General features: G+C 41.3%; 1 protein-coding gene across 6 annotated transcripts in view; it reads left to right on the top strand.

The window, feature by feature from the left end:
- The first annotated feature begins 1,038 nt into the window (after positions 1–1,038).
- pik3cd (phosphatidylinositol-4,5-bisphosphate 3-kinase, catalytic subunit delta) overlaps positions 1,039–10,140 on the top strand; it is a 209,983-nt gene continuing 200,881 nt past the window's right edge. For all 6 annotated transcript variants that reach the window (XM_048615265.1, XM_048615261.1, XM_048615262.1 and 3 more), the window contains exons 1-2: positions 1,039–1,282; positions 1,488–1,554. The gene's annotated coding sequence lies outside the window, so the exon portion shown is untranslated. The remainder of the gene's footprint in view (positions 1,283–1,487; positions 1,555–10,140) is intronic.

The following is a 10,140-nucleotide window of genomic DNA, read 5'->3' as shown; positions in this document are numbered from 1 at the left end:
GTACCAGGCTGTGGGAGTGTGGTGTAGAGTGTACCAGGCTGTGGGAGTGTGGTATAGAGTGTACCAGGTTGTGGAAGTGTCGTATAGAGTGCACCAGGCTGTGGGAGTGTGGTATAGAGTGTATCAGGCTGTGGGAGTGTGGTATAGAATGTACCAGGCTGTGGGAGTGGGATATAGAGTGTACCAGGCTGTTGGAGTGTGGTATAGAGTGTCCCAGGCTGTGGGAGTGTGGCGTAGAGTGTACCAGGCTGTGGGAGTGTGGTATAGAGAGTACCAGGCTGTGGGAGTGGGATATAGAGTGTACCAGGCTGTGGGAGTGTGGTGTAGAGTGTACCAGGCTGTGGGAGTGTGGTGTGGAGTGTACCAGGCTGTGGGAGTGTGGTGTGGAGTGTATCAGGCTGTGGGAGTGTGGTGTGGAGTGTACCAGGCTGTGGGAGTGTGGTATAGAGAGTACCAGGCTGTGGGAGTGTGGTGTGGAGTGTACCAGGCTGTGGGAGTGTGGTATTGAGTGTATCAGGCTGTGGGAGTGTGGTGTGGAGTGTACCAGGCTGTGGGAGTGTGGTATAGAGTGTACCAGGCTGTGGGAGTGTGGTGTCGAGTGTCCCAGGCTGTGGGTGTGTGGTATAGAGAGTACCAGGCTGTGGGAGTGTGGTGTAGAGTGTCCCAGGCTGTGGGAGTGTGGTATAGAGAGTACCAGGCTGTGGGAGTGTGGTGTAGAGTGTCCCAGGCTGTGGGAGTGTGGTGTAGAGAGTACCAGGCTGTGGGAGTGTGGTGTCGAGTGTCCCAGGCTGTGGGAGTGTGATATAGAGAGTATCAGGCTGTGAGAGTGTGGTGTAGAGTGTCCCAGGCTGTGGGAGTGTGGTATAGAGAGTACCAGGCTGTGGGAGTGTAGTGTAGAGTGTCCCAGGCTGTGGGAGTGTGGTATAGAGTGTACCAGCCCCCAGGAGGCTGGTGTAAGGTGTCCCAGGCTGTGAGTGAGTGATCCAGGCGGCCAGCCCAGTGCTGACTCACACACTGAGTTGTGGGCGCTGTCGAGCTTTGCTGTTGATCAATGCGAACTGCACATTTCAGCACTTCCGTTTCTCAAGTCACGGACCTCCATTTTATTGCACTTTATTCTTTTTTTTAATTTTTGTTTTGAGAAAGCGGCAGCATTGATGATGTTCTTTCGGAATGGAAAGCGAAAGGGGAGCGGTTAGCAGGCTGCCTGGAGCTGTATCTGGGAGATGTGAATATCCCAGTCTCCCTGTTTACTGGCAGCTTGGCCATTCTCAATAATTCGGTACCAGAGCCTGCATGATGTAGATACGTGTAATATATTGACAGAAAATCTCTATTTAATTCTGTTCAGCTTAGTATCAATACTTTAAATGTAAATAGAACAAAAGACCGTAGTGTCTATTATTAGATTTTGTTTTCCTGGTAGGATAACGTTATTTTTTGTGTGAATCACAATTCCTTTCAATGATTCAGTGTCTCTTCAACAGGGCTGAGTCAGAAACTCACTGCACGGACATGGAAATGTGTCAGCCACGGGAGTGTCTGCAACACTGAGTGAGTATTGACCCAAACAGGATTGTTGTGGTGGGATCACGTTTTAGTTCATTGTATATCTTGCTAGCAGCCCTGATCGAAGGGCCGACTGGCTTCCTTCGGCCCCCTATGTATAAATGGTCTGCTGCATAAACTAAAAGGGTTTTGGGAACCTGCCTTGAAACAGTTTCAAACAGTGACAATTTTTTGAAAAAAAATTGTCTTGGAATTAATGAGTTCACTCCAGAATGCATATGTTCGCCAGGTGCTTTAAAGGGATTAGAACCTGTACTCTTGACCTGGCTGGGAAGGTCCTCTGTGTGTAGGAGGTGTTAAAGCTCATAAGAAACATTTTATAACAATCCACGCACACCCAAAAGGGGCGGCCCACTTTCACGGAAACAGCATGGCTTTTTGGTATTTGGGTGATGAACGAGGTCAGGGAGCTGTTATTTAACCTTAGTTCCTGATGGGAAGTGCTTCAACTTGTTAACCTTCAATAGTGCAGATAATTCAAGCAGACAAAAAAAAATTGTAACTTTCTGTTCCTTCTATACCTTTACTATACAGACTGCCCCTAATCTGGTTTCTTGTACACTGTTTCCTCAAGATGTTTTATGTGCAGGTATCCACTCAGCTAGGCATGGAACCATTTTATCACAAGGTACAATTAACCAACAGTACATAAGGGTTAATTTCTTGTATAAAAATGCAGTTAGAACATCTACTGTCACATTTACAATATTCAGTTGCATAAGTGTTACTGTGAGGGGAAGCTAAGTGAATGGTGCCTTTATCTAAGGAAAGATATTTTGTCATTGGAGACAGTCCAGGGAAGGTTCACTAGGTTGATCCTGGGTATGGAGGGACTGTATTATGAGGAGATGTCAAGTATGCTGGGCCTGTGCTCATTGGAATGTAGAAGAATGAGCAGTGATCTAATTGAAACTTACAAGATTCTTAAAGGAAATAAAACCCGAAAGACCTGCAGATGCTGTAAATCAGAAACAAACACAGAAGTTGCTGGAAAAGCTCAGCAGGTCTGGCAGCATTTGTGGAGAGAAATTAGAGTTAATGAGTGATCTTTCTTCAGATCCTTAAAGGGTAGATATGGAGAATTTGTGGGCAATGTTCTCTGTAAGCTGCACAAACAACCCCACCTGTGTTCTGTGCACAGCAATCGATATCAGAACACCAACTGTGACATTGCCTTCAGATTGGGGTCGCTGCTGTGTATGGGTCCTCAAGACCTGCTTGGTTGGAAAGAAAATTAGAGGGAGTTCTGCTGGGAGAGTATAGGCCCACATTGATTGACGTACCGAAGTACAGTGAAAAGCTTTGTTTACAGGCATTATAGGCAGATCATAGTAAACAAGGATGTACAGATCAAAAAGGCTTAAACAGAGGCATACAGGTTATATTGCACAGGGTGTGCACTAGGCAAGATCAACATTATCAAGATCAGCATTATTTGAGGATAAGAAAGTCCATTCATCAGTCTAACAATGGCCAGAAAGAAGCTGTTCCTGAACCTGCTGGTGCATGTGTTCAGGCTTCTGTATCTTCTGCCTGATGGAAGAGGTTGTAGGAGAGCATTACCAGGGTGGGATGGGTCTTTGATGATGTTGGCCGCCTTCCTACAGCAGCGAGCCGTGTAAATGGAGTCCATAGATGGAAGTTTGCTTCCATGATGGTCTGGGCTATAGTTTCTTACAGTCCTGGGCAGAGCAGTTGCCATACCAGGCCGTTATGCACCCGGACAGTATGCTTTCAATGGTGCATCTGTAGAAGTTGCTGAAGGTCCTTATGGACATGCCAAGTTTCCTGAGCTGCTTGAGGAAGAAGAAGCATTGTTGTGCCGCCTTGACTGTCGCATTTACATGGGAAGTCTAGGGCAGGCTGTCGGTTATCATCACTCTGAGGAACTTGATGCTCTCCACCCTCTCAACTTCAGTTCCATTGATGTAGATGGGGGTGAGTTCTCCTCCTTTCTTTTTGAAGTCAATGACTAGTTTTTTAGTTTTGCCAACATTGAGAGACAAATTGTTTTCATTGCACCACATCACCAAGCCCTCTATCTCCCTTCTGTATTTTGACTCGTTGTTGTTAGATATCCATCCACCAATGTTGGTGTCATCAGCAAATGTAGATGGTGTTCATTTGAAATTTGGCAACACAGTCGTGGGTGCACAGGGAGTACAGTAGGGGGGCTGAGGACACATCCTTGGGGTCTCCAGTGTTGAGTGTTATTATGGAGGAGGTGCAGTTACCTATCTTGACCAACATAATCTCAGAAAATGGGGTTGCACATCTAAGAAGGAGGTGAGAAGGAATTTTCTTTTCTCTGAGGGCTGTGAATCTGTGGAATTCTTTACTACAGAGAGCTGATCATATAGTCAAGGCTGAGATGGACAGATTTTTAATCAGTAAGGGAATCAAGGGTTCTGTGGAATTGATTATGAGATCAGTGATGAGCTGGACGGGGTGAATGGCCTACTTCTGCTCCTATGTCTTATCTCCTTACTCAGTATATTAGACCCCAATGGAAAGATTCTAAAGCAGTTAGGATTCTGTTCAGGCTCTTTGTACAGACTCTTGTTCCTTCTTTCCCTCCTCACAGAAATTATATTAAAGAGAAGTTTAGAATTATCCCTGTTTTCTTGTTAATGCTTTATTACAGAAGGGAGCATTTCATTAAACAGGCTTACGGGATTGTATCAGTGTATTCTGCAGTGTGCAGCATTCCCATCAAAAAGCACTGTAAATAGTCACAAAATGTCATGTTTCTTTGTTAATAGTGTTGGAATCCTGTTGCTAATGCAGTTTTTTAAAGAGATGTGCCCGTGATATGATTAATTGTTGTCTTCAAGGGAAAAATATACATTTCTGCTTCCTGGAGAACCATTGCAAGATAGTTTATTAGGGTTGTAAACAATCCACAAGTTTTCATTGTTCATTTGTGGGCATTGTTGGCTGAGTCATCATTCATTGTCCATCCATAATTGCCCAGAGGGCAGGTAAGAGTCAACCACATTGAGGTGAGTATGGAGTCAGGCCAGGTTAGGATAGCAAATTTCTTGCCCTAAAGGGCATTTTGTTCCATGATAGTTTAGGTTTCTTTTTAACCTGCATATTATTTCCATTGGTTTAAGATTTTTGAATAAATTTGACTTCATTTTTAGCTATATATACCAATGGATTTTTGGTGCAATATTTAGTAGTGTTTTGGGATTCCTAATCCATGACATTTCCATAGACCATAATCCACTATGTGATACTTTGGATTCATACCCATGTGTTTTAATACTTTTGATGGTGAAGAGGTAATACCAGACTAGCAATCCAAAGACTCAGGCAAATGCCCTTAGTTCAAATCTCAGCTCATCATCTGGTACAATTTAAATTCAATTGATCAAGTCTGGAATTGAAAGGTAGCCTCTGTATAGGTGACCATGATAACTACCAGCAATTATTATAAAACCCATCATATTCACTGATGCCCTTTTGTAAAGGTTATCTGCCATCCTTACCAGGTGTATATGTGAATCTGGACCAAACAGCAATGTGGTCAACCCTTAATTACCCTCTGCCAAGGTCTGGCAAGCCTCTTGGTTCAAGGGCAATTAAGGGGAGGCAATGGCTTAGTGGTATCATCACTGGACTGTTAATCCAGAGACCCAGATAGCGTCCTGTGGACCTGGTTTCAAATCCTGCCACAGCAGCTGGTGGAATTTGAATTCGATAAATTTCTGGAATTAAGAGTCTAATGATGACCATGAATCCAGTGTTGACTGTCAGGAAAACCCCATCTGGTTTATTAATGTCCTTTAGGGAAGGATGGGCAACAGGTTCTGGACTTGCCAGCAATGGCTGTGTCACATGAAGGAATAAAAAAAATTAATACAAAGTATGATGTTCATTAGAAACAGAAAGAACATAGACACAGATTGCACCTGTTTCAACCGAACAAAACAGGCATCAGCCATTCACTGGATCATTCCTCATGGCAATGTCTTAGCGAATTCAAATAAACTTGCTTCGTTTAAATTTAAACAAAGTTTGACAGTTAACTGTCAGTCATCATCTAACTGGTGCATTCTCCCTTGCAATGCCTCTACTAACCAGAGCCTACTTGCCAATCTATCATCACTCCCTTCTCATTCAGTGTAAAATATTGTTCCACTTTACTTTTGTGAATGCGCAAATGAATGCGAGGTGCAAAGTTGAGACAAAATGTTTCCATGTACAGAAATACTGAAGTGCTGTATTATAAATGACTATTTCTATCGTAAACATTACATTTTTGATTCAATTCACTTGTGGATCGTGGGGGTAGCTGGATGGCCCACATTTATTACCTGTCCCGAGTTGCCTTTAAACTGAGTGGCTTGCTAGGCTATTTCAGGGAGCAGTTGAGAGTCAACCACATTGCTGTGGGTGTGGAGTCACATGTAGGCCAGACCAAGTGAGAATGGCAGATTTCATTCCCTGAAGGACATTAGTGAACTAGATAGGTTTTTCCCCAACAACTAGGGATGGTTTCATGGCCACCATTAGACTCCTACTTCCGGATAATTGAATTCAAATTCCACCATCTGCCATGGCAGGATTTGAACCAGGGTCCCAGAACATCAACTGAGTTTCCAGATTAATAGTCTAGTGATAATACTTCTAGGCCATTGCCTCCCCTTTCTATAGAAAAGCTATACAAAAACTTCAAAACTTTATACATTTTCCAAGCTACAAATAAATGTTTGATAGTTTGTGTTTTCTGTAAAAATTATTTGAAATATAAAGAAAATAGGTTACTGTTGTTTCATATACCATTATTCATATGATGAATTAGGCTTCCAAAGACTTTGAGATTTACAAAGGTTTTGTTATAAATCTACATTGTAACAAAAATGTCAATTTCTACCTTCCCCCTCTGGTTCATTTAGATTGCAGCACCACACTGGGGAAGAAATCAGCTTTTCTCTTTTGAAACCCACTATCAAATTGTCAAATCTCCCAAGTGACAAGGAACAAGCTATAAACACTGTCCACCAGGGGCAGTATAACAATAACAAAACTCAAAAAGATGGGGGAATAAGAGAGGCAGGCAAATTACAAACAAGTTGGTGGGGGACTTTCCAGCTCCTGTGAAGAATTGAGCTCTTTTTAATATTATCAACCTGTTTGGACATGCTGTGTTTAAGGCAGACGGGCCTTGAACCTGGATAAAACTTACCTTCTTATTTGTTTTTTCTTTATTTTTTCATGGGATGTAGATGTCACTGGCAAGGCCAGTAGTTGTTGCCCATCCCTAATTGCCCCTAGAACTGAGTAGCTTGCTCGACCAGTTCACAGGGGCAGTAAGTGTCAGCCACATTGCTCAGGGCCAGGAGTCACATGTAGGCCAGGCTGGGTATAGATGGCATATTTCCATCCCCAAAGGACATTGATGAACCAGATGGGTTCTTACTACAATTGGAGGTAGTCTCATGATTAACATCCTTGAGACTAGCTTTCAAGAAATTCTACAAGTTGGCCTGATAGAGTTTGAGCCCATTTCCCCAAAAGTATTAACCTGGGTTTCTAAACAACTAGGCTATTAACCTAACCATACTGTCACCATCTTGCCTCAAGTTGAGGGCAGGCAATCTTTTAAACAAAACCACTAGCAAGTGAGTCAGTAACACTATCTAAACCTTTTATCAACCCCATTCCATATAATACAGATGTGACGAAAGACTGTTGGTCTTGATATTATTTGACAGCAGTAGATAGCATCACTGACAGGCAAATCAGTAACATTTCTATTTATGTTTTTTAACATCTCATTGTCTAATATACTTTGCCAAATGATTTGAGCTGCGTTCTCCTGGTTCAGAAAAAAATGCACCTAGAGAATAATTAATTATTCTGCAGTTAAGATCCATTACTGGATCTTGTCATTATAAAAAATAACTGCTGGCCTTGTCTACATAAAATGGTTTGAAGGTAGTGATGTAGTTTGGAACTTCCTTATTACACCAAAGAAATAGGATTGGAAGCCTTAGATTAGTCATAGAGTCAAACAGCATGGAAACAGACCCTTCAGACCAACAAATCCATGCTGAACATAATCCCAAACTAACCTAGTCCCACTTGCCTGCCCTTGGCCCATTTCCCTCTTAACCTTTCCTACTTACTATGTACTTATTAAAGTATCTTTCAAATGTTGTAACTGTGCCCATATCCTTTACAGCAACATATAACACCAATTGAGAATGTAATTGGGCATAGGTTTTGTACGCTTCAGCACCTTGAAATAATGAGGGAAAAGGATTGAGCTGCAGGACAGAAAAATAAGTGATTATCTTATCTGATCACCTGTCTGGTGTTCTGAAACATAAATACTTGAAATAAAATTCTCTGCATCTTTAAGAATTGTATCCTTTTTCTTAACTATTTCAAGAATGTATTTAGCACTGTCAAGAAGAGAGAAAACGAACCAGTTATGAAGTATGTTTCTGTAATTAAATCATTATTAAGTTAAAGGAATAGCTTCAGGCTAAATCAAAGCTGAAGCAGTTTTTCATCTTATCGGGAATGAATACAATGAATTTAAACAGTCAAAGAAAATAATTTTCTTTTAATGCAAATTTAATTGTTAAAAGTCAGTCAGTATTTTGCCTAGATTGATTTGTGTTCCATCAATATTGATATTCTGATGATAAACCATATGAATGTCTAATTAAGCTCACGAAAATGATATTTTTAAATGCCTACATTGTATTTATACTTTATGAGATATGGTCAAAGTGAGAGACATAATGATTAATAAACAGTGATGAAAAAAATTTAATCATAAATATTCAGTTTAAATTAGGGCTACTGCCAAGTATTCTTACGTTAGAGGATAGATATGGGAAACAGTGACTCAGCTTACTCTGCAAACATCAGTTAATTAATGAGTTGCAGCTAATTCTTTATCGAGGCAATAAAAAGGGTGTTCTGTTCATTGCAAAAGAATTAAACATTTAAAAAAATTTAAATTTTATTTTAGTGCAAAACACAGGTTTGTATGCTCTGATGCTGACAGAGATTTTTTACTGTGTTTTTTGCATGTTCTGATTGTCCCCAGGTTTGGAAATCATAAATGTCTGCAATTTCCGAAGTAGACCTCCCACTGCTTCACATAAAGTTACTTTCAGTTGTGGGTCAGGCAACCCTGTTTGGTTTCAGGACTCTGGTTTTATTAAAATAAGAATTAAAAGAAGTTTCACATTTGATTTGGCCACACTTGTGTTTTAAAGCATGTGAGTTGTACTTGGAGCAGGGAAACGAGGAAATCGAAGGATAATATAATCTGCCATGTAGTTGGCTGTTTTGCCAACACTGTGGGTTCAATTCCTGCTCTGACTGAGGTTACCATGAAGGACTCTCCTTTTCAACCTTTCCCCCACCTGAAGCTTGGTGACCCTCCGGTTAAACCACCACCAATCATCTCTCTCTAATGAAAGAGCAGCCCAATGGCCCAGTAGGGCTATGGCAACTTCAACTTTCATGTAGTTGGGAGTCTCCACAGGAGTACAATCTCCATTGTAAAACAAATTGAAACAGCAGTACAACATAGTTGGCCGTTACTATATTTCAATTTTCTTTACTGCTTTAGAGTTTTGTATTTTAATACATTTTAATTGATTTCTATCTGTCAATACCTTCCTAATTCTGGTAAGGTTTGTTCCCTGCAATGTTGCTTTTCTTGCATACAGTTATAATGCTCAATTCAAAATAAAACCTCATATGCCAGCAGAGAAGGGGAGAATTAAACCAAGTTTTTAAAAGAAAGTATATAAAAAGAAACTTTTCGACAAAGTTAGGAAGGAAATCTGCCTCGGATCACTCAACTGGATCTCCTGATGGTGTTGAGTAACGAGCAGGCTTTATGGTGAGCTCAGCTAGACTGAGTCAGAAGTCACACGACACCAGGTTATAGTCCAACAGGTTTATTTATAATCACAAGCTTTGGGAGCATAGCCCCTTTAATCAGGTGAAGTGAGAGAGAAGCACACAGACACAGAATTTATGGGCAGCAAGATTGAGGGCAGAGGGATCAAAAGATCATACAAATGGTGTGAGTGGAGTGCGGAATAATAAGTCTCTGCAGGAGATCAACTGTATCAGACGGTGTGAGTAAAGTGTCAACAGCTGAATAACGAATGTAGGGGATGACCTATAATCCAATTAAATGAGGCAGAGAGATAATGACAAAAAATTAAAAATAAGGTGGTGCTGGAGACAAACTAAATGACTGGAATAACATGATGGGTATAAGAGTCACATGCTAAAGGTCTAACCAAAGTAATAAGTAATTCAAAACTGCACAAACTAATTAAGGTCGAGAGATCATAACAAATTTTCAAGGTGATGGTGTCAAAACAGGACAGTAAGGAAGATTTTACAGATACAGAACAGTGTGGTGGGGTCACACGTAGCACGGCATGAACCCAAGACCACGGTTAAGGCCGTCTTCGCAGGTACAGAACTTGGCTGTCAGTCTCTGCTCGGCGATTCTGCGTTGTTGTGTGTCTCAAAGACCACCTTGGGAGCACACAGTAACGCTTCCCAATTGGACGTTAA

This window comes from Rhincodon typus, chromosome 31 (genome assembly GCF_021869965.1).
Source record: "Rhincodon typus isolate 14 chromosome 31, sRhiTyp1.1, whole genome shotgun sequence".
NCBI classification, from domain to species: Eukaryota; Metazoa; Chordata; class Chondrichthyes; order Orectolobiformes; family Rhincodontidae; genus Rhincodon; species Rhincodon typus.
The sequence above is the reverse complement of the archived record's forward strand: the minus strand, read 5'-3'. Positions and strand labels throughout refer to the sequence as shown.